Source organism: Rhinoraja longicauda, chromosome 34, assembly GCF_053455715.1.
Source record: "Rhinoraja longicauda isolate Sanriku21f chromosome 34, sRhiLon1.1, whole genome shotgun sequence".
NCBI lineage: Eukaryota > Metazoa > Chordata > Chondrichthyes > Rajiformes > Arhynchobatidae > Rhinoraja > Rhinoraja longicauda.
This window is the reverse complement of record NC_135986.1, coordinates 11,395,351-11,407,713: the sequence shown is the minus strand read 5'-3', so window position 1 is coordinate 11,407,713 and position 12,363 is coordinate 11,395,351. Positions and strand designations below refer to the sequence as shown.

General features: G+C 53.0%; 1 pseudogene; it reads right to left on the bottom strand.

The window, feature by feature from the left end:
- Positions 1-321: 321 nt before the first annotated feature.
- Positions 322-12,363, bottom strand: part of LOC144609567 (voltage-gated potassium channel subunit beta-2-like) — a 28,894-nt pseudogene continuing 16,852 nt past the window's right edge.

The window sequence follows — 12,363 nt, the reverse complement described above, 5'->3', positions numbered from 1 at the left end:
CGTTTTAGTTTTTAGTTCCCAGATACGGCACGGAAACGGGCCCTTTCGGCCCACCGGGTCCGCGCCGACCAGCGATCCCCGCACACTAACACCAACCTACACCCATTAGGGACAATTTTTACATTTACCCAGCCAATTAACCTGCACGTCTTTGGAGCGCGGGAGGAAACCGAAGATCTTGGTGAAAACCCACACAGGTCACGGGGAGAACGGACAAACTCCGTACAGGTAGCGCCCGTGGTCGGGATGGAACCCGGGTGTCCGACGCTGCATTCGCTGTAAGGCGGCAACTTTACCGCTGCGCCACCGCGACCGCCCAAGTTAGTGTTGGGGCTGAGGTGTCAGTGGAGGCCCCTTCCCATCATGCCTTCCCTTGGTCAAAGAGTCACTCCTTTCCAAAGGCCTGTTTCCCAAAATGGCGTCCATCTGACCGATGATCTCCGGAGTCAACTGCTGGAGGACCTGCGGGGCCGAGAACAAAGGCACATTAGCGCAGAGTGAAGGGGACAAGGGGAGATTCAACCTTGGACATCCTTGTACGTCAGTCACTGAGAGTAAGCATGCAGGTGCAGCAGGCAGTGAAGAAAGCTCATGGCATGTTGGCCTTCGTAGCGAGAGGATTCAAGTTTAGGAGCAAGGAGGTCCTACTGCAGTTGTACAGGGCCCTGGTGAGACCGCACCTGGAGTATTGTGTGCAGTTTTGGTCTCCTAGTTTGAGGAAGGACATTCTTGCTATTGAGGTAGTGCAGCGTAGGTTCACCAGGTTAATTCCCGGGATGGCGGGACTGACATATGATGAAAGAATGGATCGACTGGGCTTGTATTCACTGGAGTTTAGAAGGATGAGAGGAGGATCTTATGGAAACAAATAAAATTCTTAAAGGATTGGACAGGCTAGATGCTGGAAAAATGTTCCCGATGTTGGGGGAGTCCAGAACCAGGGGTCACACAGTTTAAGAATAAGGGGTCGGCCATTTAGGACTGAGATGAAGAAACATTTTTCACCCAGAGAGTTGTGAATCTGTGGAATTCTCTGCCACAGAGGGCAGTGGAGGCCAATTCACTGGATGTTTTCAAGAGAGAGTTGGATTTAGCTCTTGGGGTAACGGAATCAAGGGATATGGGGAGAAAGCAGGAACGGGGTACTGATTTAGGATGATCAGCCGTGATCATGTTGAATGGTGGTGCTGGCTCAAAGGGCCGAATGGCCGACTCCTGCACCTATTTACTATGTTTCTGTGAGTCAGTCAGAAAAGTTCGGCACGGTGGCACAGCGGTAGAGCTGCTGCCTCACAGCGCCAGAGACCGGGGTTCGATCCTGACCACGGGTGCTGTCTGTATGGAGTTTGTAAGTTCTCCCCGTGACCTGCGTGGGTTTTTCTCTGGGTAACAATAGACAATAGACAAGGAGGAGGCCATTCGGCCCTTCGAGCCAGCACCGCCATTCAATGTGATCATGGCTGATCATTCTGAATTAGTACCCCGTTCCTACATTCTCCCCATACCCCCTGACTCCGCTATCCTTAAGAGCTCTATCTAGCTCTCTCTTGAATGCATTCAGAGAATTGGCCTCCACTGCCTTCTGAGGCAGAGAATTCCACAGATTCACAACTCTCTGACTGAAAAAGTTTTTCCTCATCTCCGTTCTAAATGGCCTACCCCTTATCCTTAAACTGTGGCCTCTTGTTCTGGACTCCCCCAACATTGGGAACACGTTTCCTGCCTCTAACGTTTCCAACCCCTTAACAATCTTATACGTTTCGATAAGATCTCCTCTCATCCTTCTAAATTCCAGTGTATACAAGCCTAGTCGCTCCAGTCTTTCAACATATGACAGTCCCGCCATTCCGGGAATTAACCTAGTAAACCTACGCTGCACGCCCTCAATAGCAAGAATATCCTTCCTCAAATTTGGAGACCAAAACTGCACACAGTACTCCAGGTGCGGTCTCACTAGGGCCCTGTACAACTGCAGAAGGACCTCTTTGCTCCTATACTCAACTCCTCTTGTTATGAAGGCCAACATTCCATTGGCTTTCTTCACTGCCTGCTGTACCTGCATGCTTCCTTTCGGTGACTGATGCACTAGGACACCCAGTGCTAGTTTCCTCCCACACTTCGGTGCAGGTTTGTTGAGATCAAGTCAGTGGATATGTTTAAGGCAGAGATAGATTGTTGATTAGTGCAGGTGCCAGGGGTTATGGGGAGAAGGCAGGAGAATGGGGTTGGGAGGGAGAGATAGATCAGCCGTGATTGAATGGTGGAGTAGACTTGATGGGCCGAATGGCCTAATTCTGCTTCTATCACGTCTGACCTGATGACGTGACAAGCGAGGGCTTTGTTGCCAGGACCCTTCGTGCCTGTGAGACCGATGGTAGACTCACCTGTTAGACACAAAAATGCTGGGGTAACTCAGTGGCTCAGGCAGCATCTCGGGAGAGAAGGAATGGGTGTCGTTTTGGGTCGAGACTCTTCTTCAGACTGATGTCAGGGGAGGGGGCGGGTAACCTTCATCAGTCTGAAGAAGGGTCTCGACCCGAAACGTCACCCGTTCCTTCTCTCCCGAGATGCTGCCTGACCTGCTGAGTTACTCCAGCATCTTGTGTCCACCGTCGGTTTAAACCAGCGCCTGCAGTTCTTTCCTACACATTTTGTAGACTCACCTGGACGGCGCCCAAGTTCTCATGTAGTTGTGTTGTGTCCGACACACCGATAAGAACAGAGCTGATCGACTCACTCGTCAAACACCAAGCTAGGCGGAGGAAACAGTTAGCTTAGTTTAGTCTAGTTTAGTTTAGTTCAGTTTAGACACAAGCACGTCAACAGGCCCTTCGGCCCTCGCCTCCCCATTCCTCCCCTACTACCTCCGCACTCCTCCCCCTCCCCCCTTCCCCCTTCAGCCTCTCCTTCCCCCTCCCCCTCCCCCCTTTCTCACTCCCCCCCACCCCCACCCCAGACTCACCAATGACCAGCTGGGCCAGGGAGCAGGTCAGCTGCTCGGCGATTGGCTGCAGCTGCTTGGCCTGCTGTGATTGGTCCTCCTCGCCGGTCACCTTGTCCTGCAGACACTCGTCGCCCTGCGTGCGAGAGTGACCGGCTGAAACCAGCTCCCATTGGTGGGAGTGACCGGCTGAAACCAGCTCCCACGATCCCCTGATCTCTCCTGCCCTGGGCCAATCCCGCACTATTGACCGTTGACTGTTGACTGTTGAACCATTGACCATTGGACCATTAAACCATTGACTATTGGACCATTGACCATTGGACCATTGGACCATTGAACCATTGATCATTGGACCATTGGACCATTGGACCATGGACCATTGACCATTTGACCATTAAAGCATTGGACCATTGGACCATTGAACATCGGATCATTGATAATTGACCATTGGACCATTGGAACATTGGACCATGGACCATTGACCATCTGACCATTAAACCATTGACCATTGACAATTGACCATTGGATCATTGACCATTGACCATTGGACCATTGACCATTGGACCATTGACCATTAGGCCATTGGCCATTGGACCATTGAAAATTGGACCTTTGACCATTGGACCATTGACAATTGACCATTGACCATTGGGCCTTTGACCATTGGACCATTGGACCATTGACCATTGACCATTGAACATTGGTCCATTGGCCATGAAACCATTGACCATTAGACCATTGACCATTAAACCATTGGACCATTGACTATTGAACCATTGACCATTGACCATTGACTATTGGACCATTGACCATTGACCTTTGGACCATTGACTATTGGACTATTGACTATTGGACCATTGACCATTGACCATTTGACCATTGACCATTGACAATTGACCATTGGAACATTGACCATTGACAATTGACCATTCGACCATTGACCATTGGATCATTGGACCATTGGACCATTGACCATTGACCATTGAACAATTGACTATTGACCATTGGACCATTGACCATTGACCATTGACCATTGGACCATGGACCATTGACCATTGACCATTGACCATTGGACCATTGGACCATTGACCATTGGACCATTGGACCATTGGATCATTGGACCATTGACCATTGGACCATTGACCATTGAACCATTGACCATTGGACCATTGGATCATTGACCATTAGACCATTGGACCATTGACCATTGGAACATTGGACCATTGACCATTGACCATTGGACTATTGGACCATTGACCATTGACTATTCGACCATTGACCATTGACTAATGGACCATTGACCATTGACTATTGGACCATTGACTATTGGACCATTGACCATTTGACCATTGACCATTGATCATTGGACCATTGACCATTGGACCATTGACTTTTGGACCACTGACATTGACCATTGGCCATTGGATCATTGACCATTGACTATTGGACCATTGGACCATTAAACCATTGGACCATTGACCATTGGACCATTGACCATTGGACCATTGGATCATTGACCATTGGACTATTGACCATGAGACCATTGGACCATTGACCATTAGACCATTGACCATTGGACTATTGACCATTGGACCATTGACCATTGTAACATTGGACCATTGGAACATTGGACCATTGACCATTGGACTATTGACCATTGGACCATTGACCATTAGACCATTGACCATTGTAACATTGGACCATTGAACATTGGAACATTGACCATTGACTATTAGATCATTGACCATTAGACCATTGACCATTGACCTTTGGATCATTGACCATTGGATCATTGACCATTGGACCATTGACCATTGGATCATTGACCATTGGACCATTGACCATTGGATCATTGACCATTGGATCATTGACCATTGGATCATTGACCATTGGACCATTGGACCATTGGATCATTGACCATTCACCATTGACCATTGGACCATTGACCATTGACCATTGACCATTGACCATTGACCATTGGACCATTGACCATTGACCATTGACCATTGGACCATTGACCATTGGATCATTGGATCATTGACCATTGGACCATTGACCAATGGACCATTGACCATTGACCATTGACCATTGGACCATTGACCATTGACCCGTTGACCATTGACCATTGGGCCATTGGAACATTAGACTATTGACCATGAGACCATTGGACCATTGACCATCAGACCATTGACCATTGGACTATTGACCATTGGACCATTGACCATTAGACCATTGACCATTGTAACATTGGACCATTGACCATTGTACCATTGGATCATTGACCATTGACCATTGGATCATTGACCATTGACCATTGACCATTGACCATTGGACCATTGATCATTGACCATTGGATCATTGGACCATTGGACCATTGGATCATTTGACCATTGACAATTGGATCATTTACCTTTGGATCATTGGACCATTGGATCATTGACCATTGGATCATTGGCCATTGGATCATTGACCATTGGATTATTGACCATTGGACCATTGACCATTGGATCATTGACCATTGGATCATTGACCATTAGACCATTGGCCATTGGACCATTGGCTCCCTCAATCTCTTATTCCTTCATGTTTTTAAGGTAATGTCACCAACATGTTTGCCCAGCGGTCATGGAAGGCCTCCAGAGACCCCATGGGCACCGCGTGTGCGTTCCCTCTCCAGGGACACGGGGGCACGGACGTAGGCCCGGAAGAGGGCAGGCGGTCAACTCGGGCAGAACCCTCGACTGCCTGGACCCGCGAACGGCCATCTTGGCCACTCAGGGAGTGTGTGTTTGTGCGTGTGTGACGGGGCGGTGCGGAGGGAGCTTCACCCTGTGTTCACCCCCGTTCCACTGCATCTACAGGTCGGTTGCGGGGCGGGGCGAGGCTGCGGCCATGTTTTACCTGCAGCGAGGCGCTGGAATGTTCCGGAATGCAGTCCTCGTACTTCCCCGTGATGAGGCCGCAGGCAGGTGGCGACCACGTCACTGATCCGAGACCTCGTGGGGGAGGACAGGGGGGCAGGGGTTAGGGACCGGCGTAGAGCACGCAGGACGGGGAGAGGAGGGAGGGAGGGAGGGAGGGAGGGGGAGACAAAGAAGGAGAGGGAGAAGGAGGGTGGGAGGGAGGAAGGGAGAGGGAGAGGGTGAAGGAGGGAGGGAGAGTGGGGGAGACAAAGAGGGAGAGGGTGAAGGAGAGAGGGAGGGAAGAAGGGAGGTGGAGACATAGAGAGGGAGAAGGAGAGAAGGAAGGAGGGAGAGAGAGGGAGAGGGTGAAGGAGGGAGGGAGGGAGGGAGGGAGAGATGGGGAGACATAGAGAGGGAGAAGGAGAGAGGGAGGGAGGGAGGGGAAAGAGAAGGAGAGAGGGAGGGAGGGAGGGGAGAGAGTGGGGGAGACAAAGAGAAGGAGAAAGAGAGGGAGGGATAGAGAGTGGTGGATACAAAGGGAGGGAGAAGGAGAGAGGGAGGGAGAGAGTGGGGAGACATAGAGAGGGAGAAGGATGAGAGGGAGGGAGGAGGAGACAAAGAGGAAGAGGGTGAAGGAGGGAGGGAGGGAGGGAGGGGGAGAGAGGGGAGACAAAGAGAGGGAGAAGGAGAGAGGGAGGAGGAGGAGACAAAGAGGAAGAGGGTGAAGGAGGGAGGGAGGGAGGGAGGAAGGGAGGGAGGGAGGGAGGGAGGGAGGGAGGGAGGGGAGACAAAGAGGGAAAGGGTGAAGGAGGGAGGGACGGAGGGAGGAAGGGAGGGAGGGAGGGAGGGAGGGAGGGAGGAGGGAGGGAGGAAGGGAGGGGGAGACAAAGAGAGGGAGAAGGAGAGAAGGAGGGAGGGAGGGAGGGAGGGAGGGAAGGAGGGAGGGAGGGAGGGAGGAAGGGAGGGAGGGAGGGAGGGAGGGAGAGGGAGGGAGGGAAGGAGGGAGGGAGGAAGGGAGGGAGGGAGGGAGGAGGGAGGGAGGGAGGGAGGGAGGGAGGGAGAGGGAGGGAGGGAGGGAGGGAGGGAGGGAGGGAGGGAGGGAGGGAGGGAGGGAGGGAGGGAGGGAGGGAGGGAGGGAGGGAGGGAGGGAGGGAGAGGGAGGGAGGGAGGGAGGAAGGGAGGGAGGGAGGGAGGGAGGGAAGGAGGGAGGGAGGAAGGGAGGGAGGGAGGGAGGGAGGGAGGGAGGGAGGGAGGGAGGAGGGAGGGAGGGAGGGAGGGAAGGAGGGAGGGAGGGAGGGAGGAAGGAGGGAGGGAGGGAGGGAGGAGGGAGGGAGAGGGAGGGAGGGAGGGAGGGAGGGAGGGAGGGAGGGAGAGGGAGGAGGGAGGGAGGGAGGAAGGGAGGGAGGGAGGGAGGGAGGGAGGGAAGGAGGGAGGGAGGGAGGGAGGGAGGAAGGGAGGGAGGGAGGGAGGGAGGGAGGGAGGGAGGAGGGAGGGAGGGAGGGAGGGAGGGAGGGAGGGAGGGAGGGAGGGAGGGAGGGAGGGAGGGAGGAAGGGAGGGAGGGAGGGAGGGAGGGAGGGAGGGAGGGAGGGAGGGAGGGAGGGAGGGAGGGAGGGAGGGAGGGAGGGAGGGAGGGAGGGAGGGAGGGAGGGAGGGAGGGAGGGAGAGGGAGGGAGAGGGAGGGAGAGGGAGGGAGGGAGGGCGAGACAGGGAGAGAATGATAACAGGAAAGGGGGAGGAAGGGAAAGGGACAGGGAGGGATGGAGAGAGAGAGAGAGAGGAAAGGAGAGGGTGGGGTAGTGGGAGCGAGGGGGAGAACGAATGATAGCGGAAAAGGGAGAGGGAGGGAAAGAAGGAAAAGGGGGAGAGAGAGAGAGAGGAAGAAGGAAGAGGATGAAAGGAGGAGGGGGAAGGAGAGGAGAGAGGGAGGTAGAGAGACAGAGGATGGAAAGTGCCAATTGGAGGAAAAATGGAGGGAGAAAGTGAATGTCAGTGTCATGTGGTCTGTGTTGGTGTGGTTTGTTCTGTGTTGGTGTGGTTTGTTCTGTGTTGGTGTGGTTTGGCCTGTGTTGGTGTGGTTTGTTCTGTGTTGGTGTGGTTTGGCCTGTGTTGGCGAGGTTTGTTCTGTGTTGGTGTGGTTTGTTCTGTATTAATGTGGTTTGGCCAGTGTTGCTGTGGTTTGGCCAGTGTTGGTGTGGTTTGGCCTGTGTTGGTGTGGTTTGGTCTGCGTTGGCGTGGTTTGGCCTGTGTTGGCGTGGTTTGGCCAGTGTTGGTGTGGTTTGGCCTGTGTTGGTGTGGTTTGGCCAGTGTTGGTGTGGTTTGGCCTGTGTTGGTGTGGTTTGGTCTGCGTTGGCGTGGTTTGGCCTGTGTTGGCGTGGTTTTGTCTGTGTTGGCGTGGTTTGTTCTCTGTGTTGGTGTGGTTGGCCAGTGTTGGTGTGGTCTGGCTAGTGTTGGCATGGTTTGGCCTGTGTTGCGTGGTTTGGCCTGTGTTGGTGTGGTTTGGACTGTGTTGGCGTGGTTTGGTCTGTGTTGGCGTGGTTTGTTCTCTGTGTTGGTGTGGTTTGGCCAGTGTTGGTGTGGTTTGGCTAGTGTTGGCGTGGTTTGCCTGTGTTGGCGTGTTTGGTCTGTGTTGGCGTGGTTTGTTGTGTGTTGGCGTGGTTTGTTGTGTGTTGGCGTGGTTTGGTCTGTGTTGGCGTGGTTTGGCCAGTGTTGGCGTGGTTTGTTTTGTGTTGGTGTGGTTGGCCAGTGTTGGTGTGGTTTGGCTAGTGTTGGCATGGTTTGGCCTGTGTTGGCGTGGTTTGTTCTGTGTTGGTGTGGTTTGGCCAGTGTTGGCGTGGTTTGGTCTTTGCGTGGTTTGGTCTGTGTTGCCGTGGTTTGGCCTGTGTTGGAGTAGTTTGGCCTATGTTGGCGTAGTTTGGCGTGGTTTGTTCTGTGTTGACGTGGTTTGTTGTATGTTAGTGTGGTTTGTTCTGTGTTGGTGTGGTTGGCCAGTGTTGGTGTGGTTTGGCCTGTGTTGGTGTGGTTTGGCCTGTGTTGGTGTGGCATGGCCAGCGTGTGCCGGTGTGCCGTGTGCCGTGTGCCCAAGCACTGACCGATCTTGTGGTAGAGCTCGGGTAGCTGAGCCTCCATCTTGTGCCGCTGGAAGAGGTGATGCTCAGACTGTTCACATGTGGGGGGGATGAGGTTGAACTGCCGGGCAATCGAGTAGGCTTCCTGTGGAGAGAGAGAGAGAGAGAGGGAGAGTGAGAGAGAGAGAGGGAGAGAGAGGGAGGGAGGGCGAGAGAGAGAGAGAGAGAGAGTGAGAGGGAGAGAGAGAGAGGGGGAGAGAGAGAGAGGGAGGGAGGGAGGGGGGCGAGGGAGGAGGGAGAGGGAGGGAGGGAGAGAGGGGGAGGGAGGGAGAGAGGGGGAGGTAGGGAGGGAGGGAGGGAGGGAGGGAGGGAGGGAGGGAGGAGGGAGGGAGGGAGGGAGGGAGGGAGGGAGGGAGGGAGGGAGGGAGGGGGAGAGAGAGAGAGAGAGAGAGATTGAGAGAGAGAGAGAGAGAGAGAGAGAGAGAGAGAGAGAGAGAGAGAGAGAGAGAGAGAGAGAGAGAGAGAGAGAGAAGAGAGAGAGAGAGAGAGAGAGAGAGAGAGAGAGAGAGAGAGAGAGAGAGAGAGAGAGAGAGAGAGAGGTAGGTCGCGGTCGCCATCCAGGCTGGGATCAGGGGTCAGGGTTCGACCTGGTGGGGGAGAGGTCATGGAGGTCTGGCTGGGGTCGGGGGAGCTCCCTCTCGCTGCCCGTCGCCCTAACTGCCCACTGACATCAACCCCTTTAACCTTTACCCACTTCAAGGAGCGGCACGGTGGCGCAGCGGTAGAGTTGCCGCCTTACAGCGAATGCAGCGCCGGAGACCCGGGTTCCATCCCGACTACGGGCGCCGTCTGTACGGAGTTTGTACGTTCTCCCCGTGACCTGCGTGGGTTTTCTCCGAGATCTTCGGTTTCCTCCCACACCTCCAAAGACGTGCAGTTTTGTAGGTTAATTGACTGGATAAAATGTAAAAATTGTCCCTGGTGTGTGTAGGATAGTGTTAGTGTGCGGGGATCGCTGGGCCGAGGGGCCTGTTTCTGCGCTGTATCTCTACACTAAACTTCAGTGTAAACTTCAACCCAAACTTCCTACCTGGGACCTTTCAACATTAACCCATTTTTAGTTTAGTTTAGTTTAGTTTAGAGATACGACACAGAAACAGGCCCTTCGGCCCAACGGGTCCGCGCCCGACCAGTGATCCCCGCGCACTAACACTATCCTACACACACACACCGGGGGACAATTTTTACATTTACACCAAAGCCAATTAACCTACAAACCCGCACGTATTTGGAGTGTGGAGGAAACCGGAGCACCCCGGAGAAAACACACGCAGGTCACGGGGAGAACGTACAAACTCCATACAGACGGCACCCGTAGTCGGGATCGAACCCGGGTCAGTGTGGATAGAGTGGATGTGGAGAGGATGTTTCCACTGGAAGGAGAGTCTGGGACCAGAGGTCACAGCCTCACAATTAAAGGACGTTCTTTTAGGAAGGAGGTAAGGAGGAATTTCTTCAGTCAGAAGGTGGTGAATCTGTGGGATTCTTTGCCACAGACGGCTGTGGAGACCACAAGTCAGTGGATATATTTAAGGCGGAGATAGGTAGATTCTTGATCAGTACGGGTGTCAGGAATTATGGGAGAAGGCAGGAGAATGGGGTTAGGAGATAGATCAGCCGTGATTGAATGGCAGAGTAGACTTGATGGGCCGAATGGCCTAATTCTACTCCTGTTACTTATGACCTGACGATCATATGAGCATGTAAACAGGCCCTTCGGCCCAACTTGCCTACACCGGCCAACAGTATCTTATAGAAACATATAAAATTCTTAAGGGATTGGACACGTTAGATGCAGGAAAAATGTTCCCCATGTTGGGGGAGTCCAGAACCAGGGGCCACACAAATTAAGAATAAGGGGTCCGCTATTTAGGACTGAGATGAAGAAAAACTTTTTCACCCAGAGAGTTGTGGATCTGTGGAATTCTCTGCCACAGAAGGCAGTGGAGGCCAATTCACTGGATGTTTTCAAGAGAGAGTTAGATTTAGCTCTTAGGGCTAACGGAATCATGGGATATGGGGAGATAGCAGGAACGGGGTAGTGATTGTGGATGATCAGCCGTGACCACAATGAATGGCGGTGCTGGCTCAAAGGGCCGAATAGCCTCTCCCTGCACCTATTTTCTATGTTTCTATGTTTCTATCACATTGTATGACAGTGCTGGTTCGATGGGCCTAATGGCCTACTCCTGCACCTATTTTCTATGTTTCTATGTTTGTACATTCTTGCTATTGAGGGCGTGCAGCGTAGGTTCACCAGGTTAATTCCCGGAATGGCGGGACTGACATACGTTGAAAGACTGGAGCGACTGGGCTTGTATACACTGGATTTCAGAAGGATGAGAGGGGATCTTATTGGAAGATACAATATTATTAAGGGGTTGGACACGTTAGAGGCAGGAAACATGTTCCCAATGTTGGGGGAGTCCAGAACCAGGGGCCACAGTTTAAGAATAAGGGGTAGGCCATTAGAACGGAGATAAGGAAAATCTTTTTCACCCAGAGAGTTCTATGTTTCTATGTTTCTATGAATGGCGGTGCTGGCTCGTAGGGCCGAATGGCCTACTCCTGCACCTATTTTCTATGTTTCTGTGTTTGTATGTATAACTTGCCCCAGCTACACTTGTCCCATCTGCCCGCGTTTGGCCCATGTCCCTCCAAACCCCTGCTGCCCGCGTACCCGTGGCTGGTGGGGTTGAACGAGGGCGTTGACTCACCATGATCTCCACCGGGCTCCACCGCGATGTCCCCCAGTACATCGCCTCCCCCTGGTTGATCAGGAACGTTGTGGCTCGGACAATCTCTGTGAAGACCAGGAGATCAAACAGGTCACCTCAACCTCAGGACCCTCAGTTTAGTTTAGAGATACAGCGCGGAAACAGGCCCTTTCGGCCCACCGGGTCGGCGCCGCCCAGCGATCCCCGCACACTAACACTATCCCACACCCACTAGGAACAATGTGTACATTTACCAAGCCACAATTAACCTACAAACCTGCACGTCTTTGGAGTTGTGGGAGGAAACCGAAGATCTCGGAGAAAACCCACGCAGGTCAATGGGAGAACGTACAAACTCCGTACAGACGGCGCCCGTAGTCAGGATGGAACCTGGGTCTCCGGCGCTGCATTCACTGCAAGGCAGCAACTCTACCGCCGCGCCATCGTGACCATTCATCCACCCAAGAGAAAGCCTTGGATAGAGTGGATGTGGAGAGGATGTTTCCACTAGTGGGAGAGTCTAGGCACAGCCTCAGAATTAAAGGACGTTCCTTTAGGAAGGAGATGAGGAGGAATTTCTTTAGTCAGAGGGTGGTGAATCTGTGGGATTCTATGCCACAGACGGCTGTGGAGGCCACAAGTCAGTGGATATTTTTACGGCAGAGACAGATAG